Source organism: Rattus norvegicus, chromosome 1 (assembly GCF_021556685.1).
Source record: "Rattus norvegicus strain SHRSP/BbbUtx chromosome 1, alternate assembly SHRSP_T2T, whole genome shotgun sequence".
Classification (NCBI taxonomy): Eukaryota; Metazoa; Chordata; class Mammalia; order Rodentia; family Muridae; genus Rattus; species Rattus norvegicus.
The window spans coordinates 240,004,686-240,020,114 of NC_141534.1; the positions used below are offsets into that span (position 1 = coordinate 240,004,686).

At 44.4% G+C, this 15,429-nt stretch overlaps 1 long non-coding RNA gene across 1 annotated transcript; it reads left to right on the plus strand.

Moving 5' to 3' along the window:
• The first annotated feature begins 466 nt into the window (after window positions 1–466).
• LOC147997092 (uncharacterized) lies at window positions 467–14,236 on the plus strand. The gene is made up of 3 exons (XR_015653185.1): window positions 467–628; window positions 1,966–2,086; window positions 12,848–14,236. It is a non-coding gene; the product is annotated as an uncharacterized LOC147997092 (long non-coding RNA).
• Window positions 14,237–15,429: the final 1,193 nt, after the last annotated feature.

The following is a 15,429-nucleotide window of genomic DNA, read 5'->3' on the forward strand; positions in this document are numbered from 1 at the left end:
GAATACTTTCAGCATAAGAACATTTAAACATTATTTTTAAAAAAAATATTAAACTTTTATCATTTCAGTGTCTCCCTGCTAAAACCCAAAAGGTCATAGATACACTTGGGGTTTTGGCAAAATTTTATACATACAACTTGTGTTTCCCTTATGTCAGGGGCACGAATTGTCACCTGTGTTTTTCTGAGACTCTGAAGAGAAACTAAAAGAAAAGTTGATCAAGTGAAAGTTTGAGCAGACATTGGGCTTGCCAGCATCCTGTGGGCCTTAAGAGATGTCACAAGGGCCAGAGCACACACGCATGACTGAGCTGTGGTGAGCATATGAACCACATGTGACAAGAGTTGCGTGCACCCCGTCCAATGACTGCTTGGGGAAGTTGTCTTCAAGAACCACCCCATAGCAGAAAGGTCATGGGTAGGGAGTGCAACGGGCCTTTCCGCAAACACAAAAACTTTTATTCAATGTTCTCAGAACGAGGAGAAGGAAGAGTGACATCCGCAGGTGACTGCTACATAGAGGAAGTGACGTTTGAGGGCTGTCGGGAAGGCATGACGGCCCTGAGGGACAGTTCAAAGCCAAGTCAACCAGAGCTTTTATTTTTCTGACTGAGCATCAGCGTGACAGGGTAAGGCACTGGACTATCTCAGCGATATTCTTCTGTTTCAAGGGTGTATGGGGTCCACCTACTCCCCAGGGCGTATTACATTCTACCATGCAATTTGAATCCCCCGGCAGCTATGCGTCACGAGGAGTACAAAACATCGCATTAGATATGTTTCACCTTGGGGATTTCAAAGAAAACTAGAGAAATACATCACACACTGGGAGAGTTGTAACAAAACCGAGATTGCATACAGTTGTATGTCCGATGAATGGAAATAGACTCCAAGGAATTCAAAACAGATGGGAGCGTCTTGTGGAAAGCAGTAACTTAAGGGGCAGCGAGGAACGGAGAAGTGCGCTGCGCCTGGATGCTTTCCCATGACGGGTGGAGAGAGCAAGAATCGAGAACAGGACTGGGACTCCAAAAATCCACCCAGCTGTCCAACCACAACCCTGGCCACTCAGGCTGGGCACTGGCAGAAATTCCAGAGAAGCGCCTCAGATATCAGATATGCCTTGCTGCGGTGGGAGTTTCTCTTGTGGTTGTAGATTGTGAGGGTTTCTGAGGGACCTGCCTCTCTTATCATCTGTCAGTATAAGTGCCCATTCATTTGTCCATAGCTGGACAAAAATCAGATAAGGTACAGAAGAGAGAATGAGGGATGCAGGATGCATTCATTTCTCTTCTTCTTTTAGTTCCTCAGCCCTTCAGGAATCTAGGTGCCTGCCTTTTATCTGATCGTGTCAGGACTAGTGAAGGACCAAGGTGAAATTATGAGTTTGGCTTTTGAGGCACTAGCTAGGGACTAGGATAGGGAAGGGGTAAAGGCTTCAAATAACCATCTCCAGGAAGACTTGGGGGGCAGCACAGAAAAAAAAAGTGGTTGCATGTGAACACGACAGGAAGTTTACTCATTTGTCCCCGACTTCCCCTCTGCACCCTTCTCTGTTCCTCTGTCTTTCTGCCTAATCACTCACTGTGGAGATCTATATAGGTTTTAAGAAGTTCTTTACCTCCATTCCTTAACTCCACTAGAGTAGTAGGTATATAAGGGCTTGGGGAGAGGCCTTTTTTTTTTTCTACTGAGATAGACATCAGTGCTATTCTAGGGAACTGGAAGCCTGAAGAAATCAGCCTGAAAGAAAGAAATCTTTCTTTTATTTTTTAAGATTTAATTTATAAGTACACTGTAGCTGCCTTCAGACACACCAGAAGAGGGCATCAGATCCCATTACAGATGGTTGTGAGCCACCGTGTGGTTGCTGGGATTTGAACTCAGGACCTCTGGAAGAGCAGTCAGTGCTTTTAACCACTGAGCTGTCTTTTTCTTTTATCAAACCATTCATCGGGTGCTAAAGAACGTCCTAAGCATCATGGATCCAGAGAGAGTAACCTGCATCTCTGTTATGGGAGCTGCTGTTTGCTGGTCTTTTCAGAAGAGTGAAACTCAGAATCAAGTTTCAGGATGGAGAACTCAGGGTAAGAGGAAAGAGGGGTTCGTTTCAACACACAGGGTCCAGCTGTATCAGCAAGAAGAAGATGACACTAATCTGCATGCCTTTCCTGTGCCCTGACCCTGTGTACGTGCTTTAGCCACTGAAGAAGAATGGCTAGAAACAGCTACTTCTGGAATTCTCCTGGAGTCCTGTAATTTCTGGAGGTCATTTACAGAATTAAGTAAGAGTCACTGGTACAATGCTGGCTACGTTTCCTCAGAACTCTTTTTTAAGGCTCAGACAGAGGAAGAGAGATGAGAGAAGAGGTATATTAGAGTAGTCCTCAGACATTTATCACCTCGGAGCTCTGGAGGAGACTATTCCTCTGTCAGTAACAACAGCTGACTTTCATGAAGACTCAGAGCCATTGCAAGGTCATATCGGAAGGCCGTGGAACTGAGGTGTAAGGATCAACTTCATGGAGTTTGTTAATCGAATCTATACGACCTGGCTGGAGACTGGAGTTAGTGCATAGCAACTCTTAAGGCAGCGTCTAGAAACGAGTATACATTTTTTTAATTAAAAAATCAACTATGGGGCTGGGGATTTAGCTCAGTGGTAGCGCGCTTACCTAGGAAGCACAAGGCCCTGGGTTCGGTCCCCAGCTCCAAAAAAAAGAACCAAAAAAAAAAAAAAATCAACTATGGAATAAAAGACCTTGTTCAGCCAGCCTTGATACAAAAGTAAAAACTCAGAATTTTCAGAAATAAGTTCTCATTAGTAAAAAACCCTGTACAGCAAGGCACACCAGTTTAGCCTGAGGTCAAATAGCTCATGAAAATTTAAATTCTAAAATTCAGAAAGTTAGGTCAGAAAGTGGAAAAAAGAGCTGATATTTCCAAGTTGACAGATTATTGAAATTATCTTAAGTGGAGACAACTTTTAATTCTCAACAGAGGGGAAAATTTTAAAACTTACATTGGAGATTGATTGAAGTGAGGGAGGGTTTTAAAATAAGCATTTGAATCACATACATGTAAAACTAAGGTCCTAATCTGGAACAAGAGGGTCACCATGTCATTCACTCATTCAACAAACATGTTTTGGGCACATGCTGTATTCATGAAAGGCAGTGATTACATGAGGATGGCTTTGCTGTAAGTACAGTGTGGGCCCATGAAACTCTGTCCTCCCACATTTGAGATAGGGAGTCACAGTCCATAAACTATGTTTGTAAGAGGATCCCCACCACAAGAGTAGAGGGGTGGGGATGAACGCCAAGCCGAAGGTTGACTCAGCTGGATTTTTTTTTCTCCACAGTTTTTTCATTATGCCCACATCTTCTTCCACACAGTTTTATTAAATATCACAGTCTGTTCTGCGTTTGGGGAAATCACAACACGTGATTCCAGTGGTTAGCGGTGGCTGACAATAAGCAAGCATCCCGTGGGAATTCTCTGAAATCCTTGAGGGAAAGTCAGCTTGACCTTTCCAGAGTTGTACTTGAAGGGGATCAAGGCTATTGGGACATTGATTACAATGTGGCAACTTGAAAACCCAGTGAACTTCAACAGGTGTTAGAGGTCTTTGTGGGTGACTTGGGCCATCATCCCAGAGCAGCAGAGCACAGTCCCATGACCTCATGTCACTGGGCATTAAAAATCCAGATGACTTTATTTGCAGGGATACAACTTCCTGAACATGTGGATTTGAAAGTCCAAGCTTCCTCATCGCTGGTTTTTTTTTTCTTTAAAATAAATTTAATTGCTTGCAGAGCCCAGAACAGCCATCAGATTTCCTAGTGCGAGAGTTACAGGCGGTTGTGAGCTGCCTGGCGTGGGTGCTGGGAACCAATCTTGTGCCGTCTACAAGCGTAGTTCACACTCTTAGCCACTGGGCCATCTCCCTCACAATTCTGCTTCCTTTCATCCTTCAGTCCCCTCGTACACGCCCTTTGTGCCCTGCCCCCAAACAGTGAGGAAGTTAGCTGAGCACTCATTAGAGGTTCCGCATGAACGATTTCATCTCTGCACCAATGAAGCAAAACAGGTGGAAATATTCTTATTTTCCTAATGAGGACGGGGTGCTAAGGGTGCTATGTAACCTAAGCAATTGGTAGCTAACAGTCCCGAGTCCAAGCATAGGCTAAGCAAAGCCCAGAGTTCTCCACACACAATCACATAAAGGAGCTTAGGGTTTGTCCCACGCACAACCTCGCCAGCAAGAAAACACACGGGGACATACGAATCTTTGCGGCAGCCAAAACTTTTATTAAATCTTAAAGAGAGCCCCACGCGCCCGCATGGCACGGCTTATATACACCCTAGCGCGGCGCATCCACACCTGATTGCTCACCCATGATCTCATTAGGCACACCCCGGAGTGGGCAAAGACCTGGCACAAAGGCACTCTTGCACATGTGCACACAGTTAACTTCCTGAAAGGATGTCGGCTGGCGCGGCGGAGGCCAGCGCCATCTTGTAATGGTGGAAGCTATCCTGGCCTTCCACGTGGGGCACAGTGGAAGCCAGCGCCATCTTGTGGTGGCAACGGCCCTCTACATCTCCCCCTATTTATTTATTTTTTATCACAAATCATTTATTTTATAACAAATCATGATCACCCTATCGCGTGCAATGAGGAAACCTCAGCTATGTGGAAGGGCTGATCAAAGAATCATTGAGTCTCTCTCATCCCAGTGCAATGGATCCACAGATCCATGGGGTGCAAGAGCAAAGAACTCAGATACCGAGAGAGAGTCTCTCTCATCCCAGTGCAATGGATCCACAGATCCATGGGATGCAAGAGCAGAGAACTCAGATACCGAGAGAGAGTCTCTCTCATCCCAGTGCAATGGATCCACAGATCCATGGGGTGCAAGAGCAGAGAACTCAGATACCGAGAGAGAGTTTCTCTCATCCCAGTGCAATGGATCCACAGATCCATGGGGTGCAAGAGCAGAGAACTCAGATACCGACTAATTCCTGAGCATAGATAACCAAATTCCAGGGGAGGCCCCTTGTACAATGGCCACAAGTGCTTGAGTGATAACGGCCTTGTCACGTTTCTGTTGAGATCTGAGTTTGCAAACCAACCATAGCATGAACACTAATCCACAGCATAGGGCTGCACCAAACAGAGCCACTCCCGATAAGTAGCGGTCACCTCATCTGGTTCACCTCAGCTGTTACCACCAAGGGCCGTAGTCAAGCCGCTCCTATAATAGAATTTAGAATTCCCAAATGTTAGTAACTACTCCAGAAAGTTTACCCACTGTGCTTGTCTAACAATAGATTGGGGGAGGATAACTCCAGACACTGCAGACACAATGTCTGCAGCAGTAATGGCTGCTACAATAGCAGCGAAAGTGTCAAGGTCTTTTCCAGGACAGTTCAGGATCTCTGGAACAACCATCAGGCAATGGAACCATTTCTGAGATCTGTACAACCAGGGCAGAGTTCCCCAGTCCACAGCAGCTTTACGCAGGTAGCATTCCTGTGAAGCTACAGTCTGTAAAATGACCAGTTAAGGCAGCAAGAGTCACCTGGGAATGAAGGGGGCAGCAATGACTGGAGTCCAGTCTTCTCCAGCAAGCAGCAGTGCACAGAGGGTCAGAGAGCGGGCCATAGTGGGACGGGACACACGCAGCGGTAACACTGACTGCAGCAATGGCAAAATCTCTGTGATGACAAAGGATGAAGGGGAATCTTTCATCTTCCTCTCTGGGCAGAGGAATGACTCCAGGGACCCGAACCACGAAAGCTGAATCTTCATGTAACCAGGATCAGCAAGTCTCAGCAACCACTCAGGCAGCTGGCACACTCTTGTAGCATCCTGTAGAAAAAACACAAACATTCCCTCTTCCCCATATAAAATATCTGGACAGGATCATGTCAATATGTGGATCTTTCTATTTCACCTAGGCAGAAGTATGCCTAGTTGTAGGGTGCCATAAACTTTGGCATCCAAATTTTAAAATTGAAATAAAAGGAGCATTATTTAGCATACAGGGATAACTCCCCCTATTTATTTATTAAGATTTAGTAAGGATATTATTTATTAAGGTAAGTCCTCGAGGATTAAATTGAGGACACTGAGCACTTGTATTTATAAATTGACTTGTATACCAAATTATTGTCTCCAGCATTATTGTTTTGGATATATAAAGAATGAGATTTTTTGACTAATTGTTCTGAAAAGCTCTCAGGGAGAACTTTCCCTTGGGATGGAGACCCTCCAACTCTAAAGACCAGACCGAGACACCACAGGATGTAATCAGCAAGAGGATTTGGTTTATTGTCGGGATACACAGGCACAGGCACCTGCGGGCGCTTCAGTCACTCGGGGGACTGGCGCGCCCCACGGAACCAAGGATGGGCTTTTTATAGGATTTTGGGGAGCAGAAGCAAGCATACAGAAGCAGATGCATGGTTACAGGGATATAATTGGTGGATTCTAATGTGGCAAGGGTTCAGCCCGGGGGCAAGTTTCCTAGCTACCTTCCTGAAACATAACGGCTGACTCGGCCCCCCACCAGGGTGTGGGACCTCTCCCGGGGCTTTTCTCATTGTCAGGTGCTCAACCGCAGTCGTCCAGGCCTTCAACCAAACATATCCTGCTTGGCAGCCGCTGTGTACTCAGTGTTCTAACCTTTCCCTGAACCAGTCATCTTAAGTACAGCCTTGCAAAATGGCGTTACTGTTGCTAAGCTGGGGTCTTTCAGTTCCTATGTAAGGCTTATAATCTGTCTGGTATCATTGTCCTCCCTTGCTAAAGAGCCCAGGCAATCCAGTTTGAGTTCTTAAATGGTCTATTAAGGAACAGTACTTAGTGCTCTTAACCCTAAGCCATTTCTCTAGCACCTCACAAACTTTATTTACCTAAACATAAGCATTAATTAGAAATGTCAAATCCTGTAAATATTGTCCAATTTCAGTCTTACTAGAAATCCCTGAGCTGGCAGGGTGAGGTTGGGAGTTGAAAGTATGAAAATGGAGTCTTCCTCTTTTCATGAGGGTGTGTTATCAACTCCATTACCATTATTAAAGAGCTGGGTCTATGGTTTTGTTTAGTTGTCTGAGCCAGAGCACTGAAAGGACAGTGAGTTGTCAGACAATTTACACTGAAATCACTCATTGATTTTAAGTAGAAAACCTGTCTCTAATAAAGCATTAAGTAATTGAAATCAATTGTAAACCACAAGCCACACATTGGCTATCAGTATGTGAATTGAAAGCTTGATTTAAAAACAGTGGCTAAAGCACGGAATTTAATAATGTACTGAAGCAACAGAAACTCAAGAGAATAAACAAGTGATCCAATCATACATGTAGCCTTTTCATTAGATGAACCACCTATAAATACACTAAGCACATTTCCTATGGGTTGTATGCACAAATATACAGGAAGTACAAAAGCATGCAAAGAGTAAAATTATCAATTTTGCCTGAAAAATTTGTATATGTAATAGGCCAAATATCAGTATTTTGTAATAACCAATTAACTGTTGTTTGGAATAAGATATGTTTTATCAGGTTTCTTTTTAAAATACTTCCATGACTCTAGTCCACAACTCTGTATTAACACAGCTGAAGCTTTATCTCCAATGTGCATAACAAAGACCTAAGTCCTCTGGTAAGGTGAGGTACTTAGCCAATTAACATATCCTTAGAAGCTTGAAATTAGTTTCAAATATTCTTTTCTGGAGTAGTCTAACAGCTACTCCCCAAATATTAAAGCTCATATTGAGAGCAAAGGTTTGTAGTAAAAATTTCCATATACACTGAAAGATTCAAAGTTCCAACCTCTCACATTGAAGAAGCAACAAAATTACACAACACAAGGCCATTAGCCATTCCTAATGACATCACTTTATGGGCTCTCCAAAACTATAAGCAAGCTCATGGAATGAAAACTCAAAATCAATCCTCTAAATCTATCTTGAAATGGCAGCTGGAGTAAACAGACTGGCTGTAATGTTCTCACAAGTTCTAAAACCTCATCAATCTTTCATAAATCTTGTAACAATCTCTACCTGTTTGATTTTTTCTTAATTAAAAATAAGTTTGAGTTAGTCAATGTAACACTGGCAATCCTTAATCAAATCCTTAAGTTCTCCTTGTAACACCAGAGCACAACCACAAGGTCACCTGAGTTCTGAGTACAAGACTAGGCAGCTGTCCTTGGGACAGTGGAATTAGCATTAAAATACAGATAGCTTCAGGGCAAACCACAACTAGGAAAGCAAAACTCGACCTCCAACAAACTAGTACAAAGTTTGACTGCCAATTCCTATATATGAACACACGATGGCGTAGTCTCTAGTACCTCAACAAAGAGACATTGTCCTAAATTCTTTTAGAAGCCTGGTTTCTAGAGTAAGAATTCCATTAAAATATTATCTCAATTTAGACCTGTTTCCCTAGGTTGGCTCATGCCACATGTTGTCTAGAATGACTCTATACAAATTACCAGCTTTATGTCAACTTTCTGTTACCAATATTATACCTTTTTAACCATATCCAATAACTAAAAAAGGCCAACAATCTATGACCAAGGCAAGTAGAGCATATTTACACATTTAAAACCAATGAGAAACAAAATTGAAGTGGCTACACATATCTTTAATATTTAGACCAAAGACCATTTTTACCTTTTTAGCTATGATTTTAAGAGAAGCACCTTGTCACCTGTTGAGTCAAATAATAAGTCAGGGATTTCTCTAAGAGAAACAGCTCTCAGCTCTTGTACCAAAGAAGCTGAGAAGCTGCTGGCGCCTTTAAGATCAGCTTGTGCAGACGCTTAGCCTCTGGGCAGCTTCCCCAGCTAACCTAAACTCCTGGCTGCAGGTGTAGGGCTCTAAAGGCCTGATTGAAACTGTTTTTTATTCATTTGTTCCTTTTTGAAATGAGTTAAAACCAAGTCAAGGTGTGAACGACCAGCAGATAAAGTTTTTACCATTTTTTCTTTTGAACATGAAACATAAAACATTTAAACAACGAGAAACGAAAACCACAGACATAAACTGACAGACATGGGGACATCCTGGTGCACCAGGGACAGACAATAGACAAAGAGGGAAAAAACCAGATGGTGTTCACAGTGACTATCCACTTGAGTGGAGTCGATATGGACGATGGATTGTCTCAATTCCTGGACTAGTCCATCAACGTGTTGAAACCCAATTCCTGTAAGATACTGAGATATATTATCTGAGCAGCACGACTGACATTCGCCAATGGTATGGAAGTGAAACACAGTCCTGAGTATTTCCACTCACAACCCAATTACATTAACTCCATCAAGCTGTGCATGGGCATTGAGATGTCCTTTTGTTTGATTCTCCTGAATAAATTTTCAGGTGGTCTGCCTCTATCAAGCCTAATCAGTATGACTCTGCAAATCTTATAGAGTCTGATCACACCTTTTACCAGCACAAAGACAAAATTTTTCTCCCAAAATACTGTGTTCCTTTTATCTCCTTTTCTTTTCGTTTTTTCTTTAGAGACCTTTTCTCCCTCTGATATACTTTCTTGTTGCTCTGTAAGGACCCTCTGACCTGTCCTAACGGCTGTAACGGCTTCCCACACAAAGAAAAAAATAAACAAAATTACCAGCCTTGTCCACGAAGGATCCATAACTTTCGGTTTCTTCACAGTTTTTGCAGGGGTCCCTCCCTCAGTACCCAAGGTGGCCACTGTCCCCGGGGCGTCCTTTCCCCGTACTATCACCTCTGACGGTGGTAAGACCGCAGAGGGGCCTGGTGCTTGAGATCGATCAGTATCATTTTTTCGTTGCAACCTTTCACTATGCTCCATTTCTGACATGCTTTCCTGAATTTCGTCCAGGGCCTCTTGGCCTGCTGCTATTATAGGACGAAAAATGTCTTTACCTAAACAATCCTTAACCATCTGCCAAATTCCTAATGTTCCCGGCCTCAGACTACCATGTAATAGAGGCCTCAACAGCACCCTCAGCAGAAGGAAAAAGATAGGATAGGTCAAGAACAAACAATTCGGAAATTATCATGTCTCTCGGAGTTTACCTCAATTCCTGCCGCTTCTGGATTCTCTCCGCGATGGAGGACTCCCTCCCGGCGCCTGGCGATGGTGTGGCATTTTTTTATCCCAGGTTCTCGGCACCAAATGTCCCACGTGTGACCTCGCCAGCAAGAAAACACGCGGGGACATACGAATCCTTGCGGCAGCCAAAACTTTTATTAAATCTTAAAGAGAGCCCCACGTGCCCGCATGGCACGGCTTATATACACCCTAGCGTGGCGCATCCACACGTGATTGGTCGCTCACCCATGATCTCATTAGGCACGCCCTGGAGTGGGCAAAGACCTGGCACAAAGGCACTCTTGCACATGCGCACACAGTTAACTTCCTGAAAGGAAGTCGGCTGGCACGGCGGAGGCCAGCGCCATCTTGTAATGGCGGAAGCTATCCTGGCCTTCCACGTGGGGTGTAGTGGAAACCAGCGCCATCTTGTGGTGGCAGCGGCCCTCTACAAGGGTTCACCTATGCCAACTGTAATTAAGGAGAAAAGTATATTTGGAGAAATGCTTGCTGTTTCTAAGCAAAGGTAGGTCGCTGCCTTCCACAGACACTGACCTTCATCTGCAATGAAGAGAGACAGTCTGGATGCTCGCTCTCCCCTTGGGAAACTGCAAAAAGGTACAAGAAGCAAGGACAGGAAGTTTCAGTCAGATCATGACACAGCCAAGTGAACCTTCTTGGATGAGAGGCGTACAGATATGATGTCTATGGGGGGGGGGGGCTGCTAGTTTCTTAGAAGGTTGATAAAAATGTGAGGTGTCAAACATGAGTTGCTTTATGTATCTGGGATCTAAGAGTTTATGCTTACAAATATCCTTTGCCCATTCAAATCTTAGCTGCACATACATTTGTGGCCCATAGATAGTACACAATGGACATGCTACAGAGTCAGGGCCACTGGATACAAGAGGGTATGCTTTGGTAAGTCCTGAAATCAATGGCTAATGTTTCTAACAGACTATAATAGAGAGTGTGTGTTCTATTTTGAGGCAGGGTCTCTCTCTCTCTCTGGTTCAGGCTCTATGGAGTTCATGATCCTCCTTCCTCAACTCTTGCATGATGAAAGGCAAGGCTTGGACAAGAAGCTATACTCCAAGAGCTTTAAAAGCCACGATAAAAATTAGAAAAGAAAGGAAAAAAGTGAAGAAGTCTCGAATGGCAGTCTGAAGCATGTTTTTTAACCAGTAGGTTCAAAAGACCTACAATTACTCTACCACGCCTCTCTCAAAGTCTCTGAGTGCATTCTGTCTGACCTCAGACCTCTGTAGATCAGGACGTGGTGCCTGAGTGAAGACAGGCAAGTGATGCTTGTTCATGGGTCACGCCTCTTTCAATTTCTTCCTTTGTACTGTTCTCCTAAGAAACAATAACCACTTGGCCCTGTGTGGTCTCCACCTACTGACTAATTGCATATGATTCTTGTCTTTCCTTTGTTTTTAGTTTTTGCTTTTTAAATATAAAACTTGAGCAGTGTATAACCCCATTCAAGTCAGCTTTTACTCCCTAGAGACTTTCTAAAATAGATAAAAGAGATTCAGGGACTAAAACTGTTCATTTTATCATCACAAAGATAATTAAATGTGCCCGAGGACAAGGCAGGGCGGAAAATAGATACTTGCAGATCTCTTCTCAAATTCCCCCTCCCCCTGGACCTGCAACCCCAGTTTTAGATGAACAAGATACCTAGGGGGAAAGAGAGAGTGTACACACAGAGCTATCAGCTTGTGGTGAGTACCCAAGCAGGGCTCTGTGCAGTTTCCTTGTCGAATTTTATTTTTAAACCTAAACAGACTCTTCCTCAGACTCCTGTACCTTTCCTTTGCCTCCCTCTTTTGTGCTATGGTCAGTGAATGATACATTTGTAGCCTTGTGGATTTTCTTGGCTGAGTTCCCAGAAACCGTAGCAGCCTTATTTTCTTTTGAGCCTCTTCCCCAAAGAGACAGCCACCTCAAACTTACCATTCAGCACCAGCTTCTTTATTTTATATTTTCAGCCTGAAACTTGCTATGAAGCTGAAGATGATCTTGAATTTCTGACCCTCCTCCCTCTACCCACTAGTACTGGGATTAACTGTGTGGGCCACCATGACCCTGTTCATAAACTTCTGAGATAAAATGTTGCTGTGCAGGGATGCACCAAGCTTTGACCTCAGTGAGCCATCAAATCAGACCCAACTCCTCCGGAGACTCCAACCATGGTATTACAAAGGTGTTAAAAATCCTCACTAGAGGGGTTGGGGATTTAGCTCAGTGGTAGGGCGCTTGCCTAGCAAGCGCAAGGCCCTGGGTTCAGTCCCCAGCTCTGGAAAAAAAGAAAAGGAAAAAAAAAACCCTCACTAGATCTGGGTATTTTGTCCTTTAGCATCTCCCATGGAGAGACGTAACAAGGGACATCTACATGCAGAAGGCAAAGCCCTCTAAGTGTAATCAATTTTAGTATTCTGAGTGACCTGTGCCCAGGAAGGAAGGTCAACTCTCAATAATGGGAAGGTTAGGGCTTTGAAGAAGGGCTGGGGTCTCTGAAAAAGTCTAGAAGGTCCTGGAGGAGATCAAAGAAAGCAAGTCTGAACCAAATAGAAGGCAGAACACAGAGAGAGAGAGAGAGAGAGAGAGAGAGAGAGAGAGAGAGAGAGAGAGAGAGAGAGAGAGAGAGAGCAGGAAAGCTGGGCCATGAGAAAAATAATCACGTTTCTTCCTAGCATCTACTTTAGGGTTGTTACTGATTTTTCTCTCTTGTTTTTTAGATCGCCACACCCCTACCTCAGCCTGCTGCCCCAGGGTGATACTCAGACACCACCTTCCGGCTGAATGGTTGTCAACCATTCCTCTTCCCAACCTTGGCAGTTGCTAGGTAAGAGTATAATTCCTCCCAGGTGGAGACCCAGGTAAACAAGCCTGAGGGCTAAGAACACACACACACACACACACACACACACACACACACACACACACACACACACACACAGAGGGAGAGAGAGAGAGAGAGGAAAGTTTGTGTTTTCTCTCTTCTATTGTAGTTAGATGGCAAGTTAAATTCTTCATCATGTCTGTCTTCCCCACCTGGGAACACTTTGGTTAATGCCACTGAGGCACCCTGGAGATAAATCCATTCACAGGAGGCCTGTGGAAGCCTAAGGAAAATACAGAGCTGCCAGCACCTGAAGAATAGAACGTGCTAAGAAGAAAACCTTGAGCTCTCATTGGCTCTCTACAAAGGCAGCGCCACTCAGTTTCCAATGCTGAGCATCTCAGGGTGCATCGGGGGATCAGTGGGTCTTGGGCGGCGCTCAGGATTCTGCGACTCTAACAGGTTTCTTGGTAAAGATGAAGCTCAGGTGGAATCGCAGTTGTCTCAGTAAGGACCTGCAGCCTGGGCCTTGGATCATGGCTTACACGCCTCTCTCTCACTTTCATTTTTCCAATCTATACACCGATGGCTTGAAAAGCCCCACGCACGCCATGCTGTTTTACAGCTGTGTGGCTTTGTATATCTTCCCCCTTCTCGTCTCACTCATCTCGCTTTAGTTCTCAGGCTCCTTCGTGTCTCCACTCCTCTGTAATCTCTGCCATTAAACCTCCTTGGGCTCTCTGTCCTCCCAGGAAGTCTCTTTCCTCTGTATTCCCCACACTGTGATTCTATGCTGTTTGTGTATTGGGAGCCATAACGTAGAGTTGCTCACTTCGTGCCCTACAGAGTCTCCTAGCCAAAGAGGCAAGAAGGGGCCGGATTCCACGCTACTCTTCATTTGCCAAACCTAAGTCTCACTGCAGATCTGTCCAACGGGATGGCAGTGCACACAGATGTGCGTGTGTGTGCTGCTGGTCTGTAGTTTTCTATCAGATGTGAAGTCTTTGAAGAAAGATCGAGACTCGTCTTTCTATATCCTAGAACGATCTCCAGCACAATGAATTTTCACCGAGACAAAACGGTCACTGAATAAATGAACAATGAGAGACAGAGCTGGAAAGGCACGGAGAGGATGCCTAGAGAACCAGTTCCATTTCATCCTAAAGATGAAACAGCAGAGCTGTGAGACTTAGTGACTCACGAACGTGCCCCTGAGAAGGCAAGATTGCCAAAGCTCTGTTTAGCTAAAAGGACTAATTATACCGGGAAATCAGTGAGAAGAAGCAAAAAAAAAAAAAAAAAAAAAAAAACTTTCGAGAATCTTAGGTGAACTCCAAACTAATATAGAAACCATACCGACTGCTTCTCTTTGGATCAAAGGAAAGATGAAGGAGTTTAGCTTGCTGGTTAGAATCCACTGAGAGCAATTTTTACAGTAGAAAAACGTGCAGTGAATGGGAAGCTATTCATAACAGAACCCTTCATTTCTTCACCATATGCAGTTTTCATTTACTTAATTCGATTCTTATGTGCAGCGTAAGAAGAAGCAGACAGCTGGTTTCTGCTCTCAGTTCCCCTTTCAGAGGTCCCGACACCCTTGACATTTCCTGAATGATGTAGCTGACAGGTGCATCATAAACAGATCCCAAATCTCCTGGGATTTCCTGAGCATAGGATCATCTTTTGCCTTTTAAAATTATATGCCTTGCGTACGGAATCCACCTTCATGTGTGTGTGTGTGTGGTGCCTCAGGAGGCTAGAAGAAGGTGTCTGATCCTCTAGGACTGGAGTTACAGGCGCTTGTAAGCGACCGTGTGGGTGCTAGAAATCAAAACTGGGTCCTCAGTGGTCCAACTGCTGAGCCTTCTCTCCAGCTCTGAATCTCTTATTCTCACCACGAGATGGCTTTTGGTTGTCAGCTGGATACTTCATAACGGAGCTGGTTGAGCCATGACTTGAAGCTTGGAATTTCTGGCAGCACCCCAACCTTTGAGAAGAGGACATGAGCAGGAAATAATAGTATTAAATCAATCATGCCCTAGACTGTGGAGCTTGAAGATCTCTGGGTGACAAACGACACCCGTGAGCCAGTCAGGTGGTGCCACTTAGTTCCACACAGCAGAAGATCTATGGTATTCTTGGAGACTTTGTTCTTTCTGTTTATCTCTACCCTTTGTCACGCTCCACAAAATAAGCCAGTGGGAACCCTGAGCTGTTCCTCTCAGTTCTGTGAGCCTCCTGTAGCAAGTTATTGAACCTTAGGGGCAGGATTGGAAGAGTGCCTATTTGTTGCCTGAAGTTGTTTCGGAGTATCAGAGGCCAGAGTAGAGCATTGGCAGCAGGAGGCAGGCAAGTCTTATGTGGGTGCCAGAGCCCAGGAAATGTCAGAAATGAGCTGCATGGTGGTACCTGCCCAGGTGATAGCCGATGAAAGACGTCATATGTGGTGTAGGCCATGTTGTCAGAGGAGCAATACTG